A 16,744-nucleotide genomic window follows, 5' to 3' on the forward strand; every position below is an offset into this window, starting at 1 on the left:
CCTTTCGTAATTGTTTTTTCACTCCCTTCTCCATTCCTGACATCAGTGAGTGACTCCCGGTTTGGGTTAGTACTTGCTTGATGAGGCCTCAGCATTGGGATAGGGCTGGTTTCTGTCTTTCAGACGCAGCAGTGTTTAGAAAACTATGGTGCTGCCGTCCTGTTCCACCACTGATCTGAGATCTGAGGGGATCTCTCGACATGTGCTCTACTCTATACTGAGCCTGGTCAATTTCACATTGGACCTCATGGGTTTGAATATCAGCCTAGTCACGAAGCATTGGAAACTGTGATGAAATGAGATTTCATTAAAGACTTACATTCTCCGCGTTTGAATTTATTTGAATGATTGTTAGAGTGACTACTCATTTGTGAACCTATAGTGCTTATTCTATTGCTACGGTGTCCATATTAGGACAGCCTCAGAGTCACAAGGAGTTAGTGTCTGCACTTATCTCCCAGTGGAATGACGTGTAATTGGATTGCTGCTTGATTTCATTGTGTAAAATTATAATAGAAACATTTCTAATTCAGCCCCTCCTGGGTATTATTCAGATGAAACGTTATCAGTGACCAGACCTAAGGTGTGAGAGCGTTCAGAGCGGTGAGCGTGGAATCAGGCCTGACCGTGGTTAATGTGACTGAGCACTGGGATCCAGAACTCCTGGAGTAACTCCCTAATCAGAACCAGTGTTGGGGAGTCAGATGACAAGCATTTTCCACACCAAGAGGGGATCCGAGGCTACAACTGCTGCTAGATGGATCAGCAATAATCTATTGATTAAAGCAACACAAAGTCATAATGGAGGCAAAATATGGTAGCTTTGAGCAGGCTTCAGGAGTATTTCATTTCAGCTTTTCCTGTGTTTGCCTATTATGTTTTCTATTTACATTTGGCCCTGGTTTTAAGAAATCAGAAAAGCTCAGGGAATGGATTTGTTTTTGTCTCTCCTGTTTTTCTTTAAGATGTACAAACGTCATTGTTCTTTTACTTAAAGGGATACTTCGGGATTTTGACAATTAAGCACTTTATCTACTTCCCCAGAGTCAGATGAACTCATGGATACCATTTTTATGTCTCTGCTTCCAGTATGAAGGAAGTTGGAGGCAATTTTGCTCACCAATGCTAACCAGCGTTAGTGCAATGACTGGAGGTCTATGGTATCTACTAGCATGCTAGAAGTTACCATAGACGACCAGTCATTGCGCTAACGCTGTTAGCAACTTCCATCAAAATGCATGCAGACATAAAAATAGTATCCATGAGTTGATCTGACTCTGGGGAAGTAGATAAAGGGCTTCATTGCCCAAATCCTGAAGTACCCCTTTAATTACTAGTACTTGGCAATGCAGCCTGGTATCATAGACTAGATGTAACCTAGTAAATGTAATTCCGTGGGACTCAAATTCATAAGATATGTTATGTTTGGTATGGTTACATAAGACAGATGGTTACTTAAGTAGGGTGGTTGGTCAGGGAGGATGGGGGGATATAACGCGAACGCCTAGCAACCCAAAGGTTGGGAGTCCGAATCTCATCATTTTAGCTACTAAGTAGCATGTTAGCTAACCCTTCCCCTAACCATTTTAGCTAATTCTTTCCCTAACCGTAACCCTTTTAACCCTTCCCCTAACCCTAACCTTAACCCTTTAACCTAACTCCTAAACTTCATCCTAACCCCTAGCCTATCTATCCAAAGTTAGCCAGCTAGCTACAGTAGCCACCTAGTTAAAATTCGTAACCTATTGTACGTTTAGAAACATTTGTAATATATAATACGAATTGTAATTCGTAACATACCATACGAAATGGATGATGGACATCTACCAATTAATACATACCATACGAAACATAACATAACATACTAAATGGAGTGTCTCAGAATTACATACAGAATAATATGAAATGCTCTGAGACCAGGTTGGGCAATGAGGATGGGAGCCAATACATCTGTGAACCGTCAACAGAATATGGCAGCAAATGCACTCTTTTACCCTGACGTTTACTGGATATTCCTCCATTACAGAAATACACGTTGGTTTGTCAGAGGCTGGGAGGCAAAGCTTTGCGAGAAATCAAAGCATTCTAGGAAATCTGATTGCAACTCTTCCCCTTTATTTGCACCATAAGTAATGACCAATACATTCTTTCYTTTTTTTCTCTCTCAAACTGCCTTCAATCTAATTTAGAAAAATAACTTATTGACAAAGGCCATGGCAATCAGTTCATCACACGGAATCGATTCCAGAACGTTCCATGTGTTTGAGGCATTAGTGAACTATGAGGATGATAAATGTTATGAACATGTTCATTAGTCCATTATTTACCACCCAAGTGCATTGTCTAAGGGAAAGTCTGGGAAAGCTTTAAGAGTATAGGGCCATGTCGTGGGCTCATTTGAGACAGCTACAATCTCAGCCCTTCTAACCACCAAGCTAATGATTACTCCCCTTAACGAGGTCTGTTTGGTTATGAGCGCAGCATGACAAGCCTAACTGCTGGAAAATAAAAAAGAAAGGAATAAAAAAGAGAGGAATCGAGAGAAAGCAACTGGAGATCACCAAGGAGGATCAACGTTTTAAGCCCCGTTGAATTATTTCCACTTGGAAAATACATGCCTTTAAAATATGAATCATACTTCATAACATTGCATTATTAAATCAACTAGTTGCTCTCTGGTACATGAGCAAGAATTGAGTCCCTTTGAAGTCACTGCAGCTTTGAGTGGACACAACTGTCGCTGGCTGTTGCCAACTTGAGCAATCGGGGGAGAAGGGCCTGGTCAAGGAGGTGACCAAGAACCCAATGGTCAACCTGGCCCGAAGGTCACTCGGAGTTCCAGAGTTCCTCTGTGGAGATGGGAGTACCTTCCAGGAGGACAACCATCTCTGCAGCACTCCACCAATCAGGCCTTTATGGTAGAATGGCCAGACGAAAGCCACTCCTCAGTAAAAGGCACGACAGCCCGCTTGGAGTTTGCCAAAAGGCACCTAAAGGACTCTCAGACCATGAGAAACAAGATTCTCTGGTCTGATGAAACCAATATTTAACCCTTTGGCCTGAATGCCAAGCGTCACTTCTGGAGGAAACCTGGCACCATTCCTACGGTGAAGCATGGTGGGGGCAGCATCATGCTGTGGGGATGTATTTCAGCGACAGGGACTGGGAGACTAGACTAGACCGAGTGAAAGATGAATGGAGCAAAGTACAGAGAGATCCTTGATGAAAACCTGCTCCAGAGGGCTCAGGACCTCAGACTGGGGCGAAGGTTCACCTTCCAACAGCACAACAACCCTAAACACACAACCAAGACAACGCAGCAGTGGTTTCGGGACAAGTCTCTGAATTTCCTTGAATGGCAAAGCAAGAGCCCGGACWTGAACCCGATCTAACATCTCTGGAGAGACCTGAAAAYAGCTGTGCAGCGATGCTCACCATCCGACCTGACAGAACTTGAGAGGATCTGCAGAGAAGAATGGGAGAAACTCCCCAAATACAGGTGTGCCAAGCTTGTAGCGTCATACCCAAGAAGACTCGAGACTGTAATCGCTGCCAAAGGTGCTTCAACAAAGTACTGAGTAAAGGGTCTGAATACTTAAGTAAATGTGATATTTCAGCTTTTATTTGTAATAAATTTGCAAAAATTCTAAAAACCTGTTTTTGCTTTGTCATTATGGGGTATTGTCTGTAGATTGATGAGAAAAAAACGATTTAATCCATTTTAGAATAAGGCTGTAACGTAACAACATGTGGAAAAAGTGAAGGGGTCTGAATACTTTCTGAATGCACTGTATAAATGGTTTCAAATTGAAATATAGGCCTATCCGATGACAGAAAGAGGAAACCGAGGAATAAATAATGTCAGTTCACTCAAGGAACCGCAGCTCACTCAAATTACTCTGGATGGGCTTGACAGACATGGCGGGTACCTCTCCTGACCCTAGCTCAACCACTAAACTTTTCTGTCATTGGCAGAGTCTCTGTCTGTTCAGTGCTCCCCTCTTCCCTTCTTTCCACTGCTGGCGCTCCAGGATCCATAAACCCCTCTCACTAATGAGGCCCTATCTGGCCCATTGTTACGAACACATGCAATCAAGACACACACGCACACTCAACAGGTAGTCCCTGTATATAGCCATGTTATTTTCTACTCCCTGTATATAGCCATGTTATTTTCTACTCCCTGTATATAGCCATGTTATTTTTACTCGTAATTGCTATTCACTGTGTATTTATTCCTCGTGTCACTATTTCTATTCGGAAGGGTCCATAAGTAAGCATTTCACTGTTAGTCTACACCTGTTGTTTACAAAGCATGTGACGAATAACATTTGATTTGATTCACTTGCTGAGAGAGAGGGAATCTGAAAAGAGGGGGGATTTTCATTTCTCCATGTCTCTAGCACCAAGTCGTCTAGTCAGACCCAATAACATGTCCTCCAGGGCCGAGGTGGTTTTCCATTGGCTCTCAGTCTCACCATGTCTTCCAGAGGTTTAATATGGATGGGGAAAACAGTTGGTTGGGGTGCAACACCACACACAAAGAGGCCTCCAGTATCTGAGGCATAGAGGAGTGCTGAGACATGTGGAATAGAAAAACACCTGACTTGGAGTAGAAGTAAGTATTATAAAACAGGCCGTTTGGATTCTGGATGTTGATTGGCTGAAACGGCATAAATGTAATGATTGCATTGTAATCGATGCTTGTCAAATGCCCGCTCTAAACATGTGTGCCAATAAATACGTATACACACTAGGTATAGTGCCCACCTGTGTTGTGGGATACAATGAAAAAAGTCCCTACACATGTATCTGAGACCTGGTGCTCTCACAACAAGGGTAGGTCCATTTTTGGGACATTTCATATGAACTAGGAAATGAACCCAAATGAGCTTGACAAATGCAGCACTAGACTAACACCACAGAACACTTTGATAATGGAATATATTTCCCTAATATTAGACATGGGGTAGCCTCACTTTCCATTTATCATTCCATTTGATCATTTTATCACGGCCTTTCATCTAGAAAATCTCCCTGACAAAAGTCCATCATTTGTACATATTATTGGGAAAAGTGTCACAAGTCATACAGCATATGCCATATGTAATCCAAGAGCAGAACACACAGTTATACTCATATAAAAGTTACTCCTCTACATCAATCATCCAGATCTCCTATTTTAGTACCTGATACATGCCATTTCTACGTGGATGTGTTCACATAAAAGTTCATCGACAAATTAACTTAGAATAGGTATCAAAAGTTAGTGACATACGGGATAAACACAAATGCGCTCTCGCACGCACACACTAGCCTTGTTATTCCAAACTGAAACCACACGTTTACAGAATGGAACTACAAATCATTACGGAGTCTATTTTTGCATACTGTTTAAGAGGAGGATTTTGACAGGAGTAAAACTATATGTCTTTGAAAGAGGAGAAAACATCAGCAGACCACACAATAAGCAATCCTTTGCGTACTAGCTAACTTTACTTTTAAAATGCCACAGATGGGATCAACCTTTCCATCATGGAAGCAGAGCTGTGTATAGCAGTCCACCGCCACACATGAAGGGACTCTTTGAAGCTTTGGGTTTTTAGCAATTAGGAGTTTTAACAGTGACAATTTGCACGCCTCTGTCATTTTGAGATCTCAAGCCCTGAGGACTAGCTACCGAGGGCTCCCACTTCTGTTCCCTTCATGGATTGCCAGTGGAGCTGGAGTCCTTAGTAAAAACAGCTCATGGAAAAGCTTTCAGTAGCGCCGGGCCAAGTGCACTGCAAAGAGCTGTTAGAATCACACTACCCAGCGGAGAAATCGGCCAAACGGCCTATTGAGACATACCGTACAACAAATGTTTGGGACGTACTGTAATTTTTTTCCTATACTTGTACCGTTAGCCACGAGGGTAGTGTCAGTTCCTGTGGGCAGTGTCAAACTCTTCCATCTTTGCTAAAAAAAACGCTGAAATGTAGCTTCTTGTTTATTATCGTCTAAAATAGTAGGCTGAAATAAGAAAAAGTAGTATAAGAAGCTCTCCCCAAATGACCTATGAGGTGAGTCCCATTGGTTTAAAAGGACTGTGTTTCAGCCTTCTGCCAGCATGTACTTTTCTGGGTATTGAGGACCTACGGCCCCCTCCACTCTCATTCTAGGGGGAGGCGGTCGCTAGGGGCTAAACAGACAGAGGGGGATAGCAGGTCTGGTTAATGTCCGGTTCAGACTTGATATGAGCCCAAACCTAACACCCAAGATTTGGGGTAACTACATCCAAAGTACGACCTACAAGGCTACTGCTTGGGCCATGCTAAGTTAGGAGTACCCAACTCAACAGTTAAAGCATTGACTTTGGATTAGTGATTCAGGCCAAAGGGTCTGGAGGCGTTGAACTTGGCAAAGTGCCTGAATGTCTGTATTTGGGATGACCTTGTCCCTCCCATTCTGCCGCACTTCATTTGAAAAGGACACGTATTGTATGAGAATGCTTAAGTGTGCCGATGTTTATCCTCCTCCATTTGTGTGGAACTTTTGTGAGTCTCCTCAGACTTTCCAGCCAAGGAAAACCGCACTTGTATTGATACATAGCTGCTTCTTAGACCCCATTGACACAACAATTGCTGTTGCACAAACCGCTCACAGTAGTGAGAAACCCCTTTCAAAGTGAGTTTCCAAAATATCCTGACAACTACAGCATGTATAGACTTCCCTTTGACTAACCAAACAACAAACCCAGTCAAAATGGGACACAGAGCATTTCAGCAAAGAAAATAAAGGAAGTTTGTGTTTCCATCGGGTCTTTTCAGAATGAATGCTGTGTTATTTCAACAAGCTCTATTGAGTGATGACTTGAATTTGGCCCACCGGCAGACATACCTCTAACGGTAACCAGGACAATGACTCTTCAGTCATAGAGGCATGAAGACATGGGGAGGATGTATGCACTGGGACATACCAAACTCCACTCACTCACACACACTCATCATAGTAGAAAGTCCCCACATTACAGATAAACATGACACGGTCTGTATCGTAGGACATCTCAGGTCAAAGACAGGTACTGGTATTTTGCTCACTGACACCCCCAGACATCCCAGACATGACACACCCTGGACTTAAACCCAGTACATCCTGGTCACGGCTTAGTGTCCTCACTTCCACTCCAAACACGGAGGTAGAATGTAATCGCAGACATATCTCCCATAAGCCAGGCATACAAACACCGGTGCAACAATGTGTTTCTACACTTCTGTCAAAACAACCACATCTCACAGACTAAACAACGAGGGGATATGCAGGCCGTGCGGCCTACCAGACGATGAGCGTGAGACTGAGTGGGCAAGCAATGGGCCGTGCAATTGATATCAAAACACTTCACAAAAAATACCAATAGGTGTTTGAGACAGACGCATTACTGATCTAAATCAAATCTAAACATTTGGAATTGGATTCTATTATCATCACCTTCAAAGATATCTGAAGGTAATGATGTTCTAACATTGTAATCACACTCAAGGTTTACTGTGAGGATTTTCCACAGCCCAAAACACACAATACCATATCACAGTGAGGCCTTCCCCCCCAATGTAGACACAGGCACACATCTGAAGGGTTAACACTACTCTTAAAAAGAGCCTGTAAAGCAAAAGCGTAATCCTTCCAGTGCTATGTCTCTTATAACATTATAAACTACAAATACCTAGGTGTTTGGCTAGGCTGTAAACTCTCCTTCCAGACTCACATTAAGCATCTCCAATCCAAAGTTAAATCTAGAATCGGCTTCCTATTTCGCAACAAAGCTTCCTTCACTCATGCTGCCAAAYGTACCCTCATAAAACAGACTATCCTACCAATCCTTGACTTCGGCGATGTCATTTACAAATTAGCCTCCAACACTCTACTCAGCAAATTGGATGCAGTCTATCACAGTGCCATCCATTTTGTCACCAAAGCCCCATATACTACCCACCACTGCGACCTGTATGCTCTCGTTGGCTGGTCCTCGCTACATACTCGTCGCCAAACCCACTGGCTCCAGGTCATCTAYAAGTCTTTGCTAGATATAGCTCCGCCTTATCTCAGCTCACTGGTCATCCCCAAAGCCAACACCTCCTTTGGCYGTCGTTCCTTAGAGGTTCTCTGCTGCCAATAACTGGAACGAATTGCAAAAATCACTGAAGTTGGAGACTTATATCTCCCTCACTAACTTTAAGCGTCAGCTGTCAGAGCAGCTTACCGATCGCTGCAGCTGTACACAGCCCATCTGTAAATAGCCCATCCAACCAACTACCTACCTACCTCATCCTCATATTTGTTTTTGTTTTTCACCTCTTTTGCACACCAGTATTTCTACTGGCACATCATCATCTGCACATATATTACTCCAGTGTAAATTGCTAAATTGTAATTACTTCGCCACTATTGGCCTATTTTTTGCCTTAACTCCTTACTTTATTTGCACACACTGTATACAGATTTTTCTATGATGTTATTGACTGTACATTTGTTTGTCCCATGTGTAACTCTGTGTTGTTGTTTTTGTCACACTGCTTTGCTTTATCTTGGCAAGGTCGCAGTTGTAAATGAGAACTTGGCCTACCTGGTTAAATAAAGGTGAAATAAAAATAAAGACGTGTTAACTCTACCCGCCAATACTGTGAGTGGTCAATACTGTGAGTGGTCAATACTGTGGGTGGTCAATACTGTGGGTGGTCAATACTGTGGGTGGTCAATACTGTGGGTGGTCATAGTACACAAAGCGGTAAAATAAATTCACATATGAATACACTTTGGAGTTCTTTGCCTGAGTATATGTTTACAAACTAATTAAGAGAGACCTGGAATGTATTAATCCACTATAAGAACATATCCTTTTGTTTGTAATAGTTCCCGTAGTTGGAATGCGGTTTCCTCCGATTGGGACGTGTAGAGTCTAAGTCAAGTCTTATCACAGAGTGAGAGAACCCATTGCTGGTCTTTTTAATCGACCAAATCAAAGCTGAGTAAACAGTGCTTTTGGTATGTCTAAGTCCTCCCTAGCCAAACTCCTGCGGTTGAGTTTCACACATACCGACACACATCTGGTGCACTCTGGGCACAAAAGATCAAGCTTGATATCCTGCAAGTCGCCTGGGTCCACATCTTCCCAAGGCCCTATGGGCCCTGGTTCAAAAGTAGTGCACTATATAGAGGAAAGGGTACTATTTGAGACTCAACCAGGGGGTTTCTTATCTCGGTTTCCACAGGGCTCCACCATAACAGTAACAGTCATCATTATCAGAAAACAAAGAGAACTAATTAGGCTTATGACAGGGGAAAATACGGTGTGAATGAGCGGCTGCATATTGGAACATAAATCTGATGCTAACCATTAGAAGATCTACAGAAGACTGGCCACATCTGTCAGCGCTGTCGGATATGTTATTGGAGTGACGCAAAACAGCTTTCACATTGGGGTTGAGTTTTTGCAAGCACTTGATTCACTTTATCTATGGTTCGTTCAGCCGTGCACTTTTCCTATGCAGTGCCTCAAATTATACAGTACACTTTTCCAAACCCTGGTACATGACAGATTTCAAATCAACAGAGCAAACTAATCACATGTATTTGAATTACTGTTTTAATTACAGTTTTCCTTATTCCTTGCATTCTCACCGTGTCAGTGTGGGTCCTTTTCTAACAAAGGTAAAATAGTGCTTACATTTGTTCTGTTTCACTGCATGTACAAGTAGGTAACCAGTACAAGTGTGAGGTTTGAAATTGAAATGTGTTTTTTGCATATCCCAACTCCTCCTGAGACACCCTCCTAGAGTGGGGTCACGGCCAGGGTTCAGCCATTATTCACGGCGACCCTGGAGCAATTTGGGTATGAAGCAATTAAGTGCCTTGCTCAAGGGCAGATCAACAGATTTTTCACCTTATCAGATCAGCTACCTGCCACCCCATATGGAAGTACTCTTGAAGGGTGCGCTACTCAAGGTCTATAACCCATCTTAGTTAACACAAATACACGTAGCATCTTAGCCCAGGAGAACTGTTGAGCTGTGGTTGAGAGTGATTGGGAGCGTGCCCGAGACCGCAGTGGCGGTGGTCGTCCCTGCTCTCCCATGATCCCCTGTGACCTCGGTGAGGGTGCACGTCCAGGTAAGACTATGAGAAGGGTGTACAGTTTCGCCTGCCTGCCATGCGGACGGTGGACCTAAACAGGGAAGAGAATAGAACTATAAAGCCTTCCCTTTTTCTTACTCTCGTTTTTCTTTCTTTTTTTCCAGAGGCTAATCTCTTCTCAGGTTTAAGGTATTCCTGGTCTGGGATCTTTGAGGAGAAGGAAACGCGGGGCGGGTAAACATCAGGGCTCTCACTGCAGGGATTAGAGCGCCCATATATCACTGTGACAACCCTCTTTTCATGTGGTGACAGGTTGCCAGGACCCTGGACTGGGGGGGATCCGGTGACACTTCCTATCGCCGCGGCAGCCATTGATAGGGGATACGATCATAGTTTTCACACCGTAAGATCGGTTTACTGCACTAGAGCGTCTCCCAACTCTCACCACCGACAACTTCAGCTTAAATGGTCTGAGTGTTCAGTTTTCACACATCATGGCACACATGTCAGGTGTGCATCTTTGGTCAGGTTGAATAACACCATCGCAACAGGTCTGTGGAGGGGCTTTGATCACAGATTTTTCCACAAAGGCGGCAGTTCATTGTCCATGACTCCATTTGTTCAGCTTGGGAGAAATCTTTACCTTAGGTAAACAGGAATGGTTCTGCCACGCTGCGTTCCAGCTGTGGGTGTTGCCTTGAATAACATGAAACCACAGTCATGGCTCCTTTCAGTAGATCAACTTTGGGTCCAAAAATACATTTTCTGAAGGCCAATGAGTTGGGGATGAAGAAATTCATAATTTTTAAAAACTTAAAATGGCATGCATTTATTCATCTTTAAAGCTAAAATACTACTAAAGTTGCCATTAATATGTGCAAAAGTGTACTTATGTGGCAATCCATTCTACTGTAGATAAATATAACTCAAACCGCAGACATTCAGTTCACCATTATCCTGTACAGACTTCAGGGTGTGTCTTGTATTCCCCCCGTATGATACATAACAGAAGCATTTCAATTATCTCCATTATTGTTCTTCTCTATCCCTACTTACTGTGGTTGACAACAACCATTCATTTAACACCAAAAGTTAAAACATTTAAGGAGGAACAAGAGCTGTATGTTGTTAAGCAGGTAATTTTGGGGTCACATTAACTCATGCACAGACTAGGGCTGGGCGATATGGCCAAAATATCATATCATGGTATTTTTCACATTTTTGACGGTATTTGACGTTTTTGATTAATAAAAGTTCTACATTTGCTTTAAGAGTAGTGCGTGATCCTAGGGTGGCAACACATATATTCTACATTATTTCAAAGGGTCTTTCTCCAGTCTGATTGTTTTATACTGTTCAATTCAACTTCAACCTAAAATAATTTCCTGCATTTCCATCAATGTCTGCCTATCCTGCACTCATTTGAGATCATTTCCACACTGCCACGATATGGGCAAAAATACTAGGCCTTATTTATAACCAAATGTTGCAATTGCGATTTAGATCAAAACACTTGGGTGAACTTTTGGAATCATGGAAATAGAATGTTTATTCTAATTCTATAGTTAGAATATAAATAATAGTGGGCACTTTGAATACAGTGTTGTTTGACATGACAACAAATGAAAATACCACGGAGGAGTTATTGTGACAGGGTAGGAACCAAAGAGATGTTCAGTGTTTCCTATGGGACCCTATAATCTTTGGCTACCTTAAATATTTATTAATGTAGCCAACATATTCATGCTTAGCCTATTCCTCTTTGATTTAGAAGATACTGTTGCACAAACAACATGCTGATTTAGGCCTCCACCAGCACTGGTATCAGACTGTATTAGCTAGCTACGTTTGCTCTGACTCAGTACTTTTATTAGCTAACTTAGTTAGCTAGCCACCTAACTAGCGATTAGCATTAGTGGCTAACACGATTTAGCTTAACTTGCTAAGAAAATACAAACTAGCTGTTTGCAGATGTAAGAAACACAAACTAATATTGTAATTATATTTATATTAAGATCAAAGTGGAAACAACATCGTTGTCATCAACATTGTTGCATGTGCTGCATTGACCATGCAGACTGAACACAAGTGTCTCGTGGTCAAGCAACAACAAATGCGCTCGTTGAGTGACGGGCTAGGACTAGGTCTGTGTGGAAAGCGGCATGGAGAGAGAGCGGAGGGATGACTCAAGTAAAATATACAAATGGACGTTACACACGGCGTATCACATTTAAGAAACCAAACATTCAAATACCGTTATAGAAGGTAAAGTAAAAACCCAAACCAGTGTGCAAAAAATACGGTATACCACCCAGCCCTAACATATACTACATTATATTTCTCCTTCCCCTCTCTAAGGACCAAGTCGATACTGAGCAAAAACAGAGAATACAACCAACCAGTAATAATCCTGAAACAACAAGAACATTTAGTTTGGGGGGGAGACTATGGAGAAATGCAAGGGGTCAAGAATAGATCCCTGGGGGCCCCGCATGTAATATCAAAGACATAGTCTCCTAATACAACAAAACATTGTCTCCCAGTAAGATATTAGTTAAACCACTCCATTRCTGGTCCTGATAAATATACTACATTGCATTCAGGTTGCAGAGTATACAATAGTGCAATACTGAAAATGTACTCCACTATCACCAGACACCAACAGGTAATTTTGCTTGCAATTTCCTCTTGCTGCATTAGGGGATCTACACTACCAGATTCATCCTTTACCTTGATGACAGCTTTGCACACTCTTGGCATTCTCTCAACCAGCTTCATGAGGTAGTCACCTGGAATGCATTTCAATTAACAGGTGTGCCTTCTTAAAAGTTCATTTGTGTAATTTCTTGATGCATTTGAGACCAAGTCCATATTTGCAAGAACAGCTCAAATAAGCAAAGAGAAACGGTAGTCCATCATTACTTTAAGACATGAAGGTCAGTCAATATGGAAAATTTCAAGAACTTAGAAAGTTTCTTCAAGTGCAGTCGCAAAAACCATCAAGCGCTATGATGAAACTGGCTCTCATGAGGACCGCCACAGGAAAGGAAGACCCAGAGTTACTTCTGCTGCAGAGAATAAATTCATTAGAGTTAACTGCACCTCAGAAATTGCAGCCCAAATAAATGCTTCACAGAGTTCAAGTAACATACACATTTCAACATCAACTGTTCAGAGCAGACTCTGTGAATCAGGCCTTCGTGGTCGAATTGCTGCAAAGAAACCACGACTAAAGGACATCAATAAGAAGAAGAGACTTGCTTGGCCCAAGAAACACGAGCAATGGACATTAGACTGGTGGAAATTTGTCCTTTGGTCTGGAGTCCAAATTTGAAAGTTTTGGTTCGATGTGGGTGAACGGATGATCTTCGCACGTGTATTTTCCACCGTAAAGCATGGAGAAGGTGGTGTTATGGTGCTTTGCTGGGGACACTGTCTGTGATTTATTTAGAATTCAAAGGCACACTTAACCAGCATGGCTACCACAGCATTCTGCAGTGATACGCCATCCCATCTGGTTTGGGCTTAGTGGGACTATCATTTGTTTTTCAACAGGACAATGACCCAACACACCTCCAGGCTGTGTAAGGGCTATTTTACCAAGAAGGAGAGTGACGGAGTGCTGCATCAGATGACCCGACCTCAACCAAATTGAGATGGTTTGGGATGAGTCGGACCGCAGAGTGAAGGAAAAGCAGCCAACAAGTGCTCAGCATGTGGGAACTCCTTCAAGACTGTTGGAAAAGCATTCCAGATGAAACTGGTTGAGAGAATGCCAAGAGTGTGCAAAGCTAAGGGTGGCTATTTGAAGAATCTCAAATATAAAAAATAATTTGATTTGTTTAACACTTTGTTTGGTTACTACATGATTCCATATGTGTTATTTCATAGTTTTGATGTCTTCACTATTATTCTACAATGTAGAAAATAGTAAAAATAAAGAAAAACCCTTGAATGAGTAGGAGTTCTAAAACTTTTGACCGGTAGTGTATATCAATAGTAAAATAATGTGTTTCATTCCAGTCAGTGAAGGTTTAAAATAACAAATCTCCTCACATTCGATTAGATTCTTGGGTGACATTTCGCCCAAGGTTCTCCACAGTGGAATTATTGCAGCAATCCCATAGAATGGCCAATTGTCTTAGCATACGAGGAAATGAAACATGACAAAATCTATACTTACAGATGTCAAAGGGGAAATCAGGCGAGTCTCCAACAATAAGAACAACTGTTTTCAATATGATATTTGAGACTGTATTTACCAGAGTGGGTTTACTGATCCTTATCGAGTTCTTACAACAAGAATCCCTCTACATGACTAACTAAAGAATTCCATCTCTAAACAGGGGAATTCGAGAACACCAAAAACAATATTGCTATTTAACATTTCGTTTGGAGAGAAAAACACACAACAAAACAATCACTGACTTTCAATTTTTGTTATAATTACAGTGTCAATGTGTGTCAGTGAGTGCTTGGCTAACATAGTCATAGATCGATACATTTCAATTTGTTTTCACACAATGGTAACCTAAGGTTTGCTCTTTGCACTATGTACAGTATAGGAACTCTACATGCAATCTTGGTTAGGTTTCCCAGTCACGGAGTTACAATGACTGATTGAACAGGGCCTTAAGTACCTTTGGGATATTGTATTAAATTACAATTCATTAAATACTGTCCAGCCATTTGGGTGATATGAAAATGAAATAACACAGACGCAATGAGTTTAAGTTGTGGATGTGCATTAACATAGATATATTTGTACATATCTGGAGGCCAGGAGGACTGAAATAGGGAGTTTTGACAAGTATGAATGAGCCCATCTGGGAAGAATTATCCTCATTATAACAGAAAACCTATCACAGTGATTTATGCAAGGTCTTAGTCGGCTATTCCACWATCTGATAAGGATAAGCATTTTCTCATAAAACTGGAACAGGAATTACTAATTAAGAGCATCACTCTCCATAGGTCAGTGGAAGACTCTGGCATGCTGGGAATTGCGGACCAAAGACCCAACATCCGATAGCACAATCAAACTCACATGTGAAGTAGGTGCATCACACGCTTCCCCGTAAAGAATACAGAGCACCTTGTTTTAATTAGATGACACGTTGACATTAAAGACTGACGGCCGCATGTTGTTGACACTCCAAAAAATGGAAAGCCATCTTCACTCCACTACTCAGGTTGAATTCCTCCTAGCTAATGCTGACAAGGCTAAAATCAAAAGAGATGGTTGAAACCTCTCTCGATCTTCCCCGAACAGTGCGCTATTGCCATTGGTTTGTGATGTGTTATTGCTGCCAAGAAATTGAAGCTGTCATTTGTCCAAATAGCCTAATCTATCACAAACACAAAGCTCACTGGCATGTATATCAATTGTTGCACAAACAAGATTACAACCATTATATATATTTGGGGGGGGGGGGGGCTTTTCTATTGTGAGAACATCTGGCTTTTCTATATCCTTTCCAGCTACTGCGACCTACTGTTGTGGGTGAGCGCAACATAGCCACTAGCCAGCAGTAATCCAATCGCTTCAGTAACACATATCCCGCCATATCTAATCCAGTGTTAGGAGGGTTTCACATTCATATAATCATGTAAATGCCGACAGAAACACATTTCACATCAACCACATCAACCCTGACAACTGCAGTGAACTTTTGACAGGCCAATGGGGAACCTCAAACACCATCCAGATCAGAGCCTTCCCATGAGACACAGCTGAGGTATGTATGCGGTAGGGCAAACACTTGAACCAATGTGTGTGTAAGTGTAACATGGCTTTTTCACACTTGGAGGACATCTTTATCCTCTGCATGTTTCTTTTATTAAAACCAAAACGCAACATCCGTGTCTGGATGGAAAGGTTAAAAGGTTATATTCCACCCACCAATCACCCACACATGTAAGCACACGCACACGTCCAACATCTAACACAGACAGCACAATTAGCCTCAAGACCAAATGCATGAGGAAACAAGACTCTGGAACAAGGACTTACACAGTTCTCATTGTGTTTTGTTAGATTTTTTGAAAAGTGCATTCCAGGGGGACTCTAAATCCAGGAGAACGTAAGACCTGACATATATAAAAACAACACACAAAAAAACACGGGGGCATACCTTTGAGTGATAAAGCTGGATGCCATAGACTAAAATATTTCCGAGCTTGGCTCCTGTGGCGAGCTCCATCATGGCCGCCGGCTCTCCTCCCATCGGCTCGCTGGCGGACGAATCGTCCTCCGACACGTTCAAATACACCTATCAAAAGAAGCCCCGCCACACCCAGTCAGACATGCATCTCCTGCCAATAATGACAATCTCTTACAGAGACTTAGAGAATGATTAAACCTTGGATCAATTAAAGCACATTGTTCAAACACTCGGAAGAAAGACGTGCTGCGACTGAACAAGCATGTTTATTTAAAGGTCCTCGTTTGGGAGGGATGTAGGAGGAGTGTGTTGTAGTGTTCGGGGTAAACACACGTTGGATAGGACTCTGGAGGTAGTAATCCCTCTGGTTCAGGTGGAAAGGCCTCATGGTGTTTATTTAGATAGATGGGCCCACATTAAGACAGCATAAACCAGCTCTGATGAGTCACTTAGTGTGTCATGCATGGGAT

At 42.1% G+C, this 16,744-nt stretch overlaps 1 pseudogene; it reads right to left on the reverse strand.

Annotated features, from left to right (window-relative positions):
- Positions 1–16,744, reverse strand: part of LOC111958553 (D-ribitol-5-phosphate cytidylyltransferase-like) — a 35,723-nt pseudogene that overhangs the window by 2,410 nt on the left and 16,569 nt on the right.

Source organism: Salvelinus sp. IW2-2015, linkage group LG35 (assembly GCF_002910315.2).
Source record: "Salvelinus sp. IW2-2015 linkage group LG35, ASM291031v2, whole genome shotgun sequence".
In the NCBI taxonomy this organism is placed as follows: Eukaryota; Metazoa; Chordata; class Actinopteri; order Salmoniformes; family Salmonidae; genus Salvelinus; species Salvelinus sp. IW2-2015.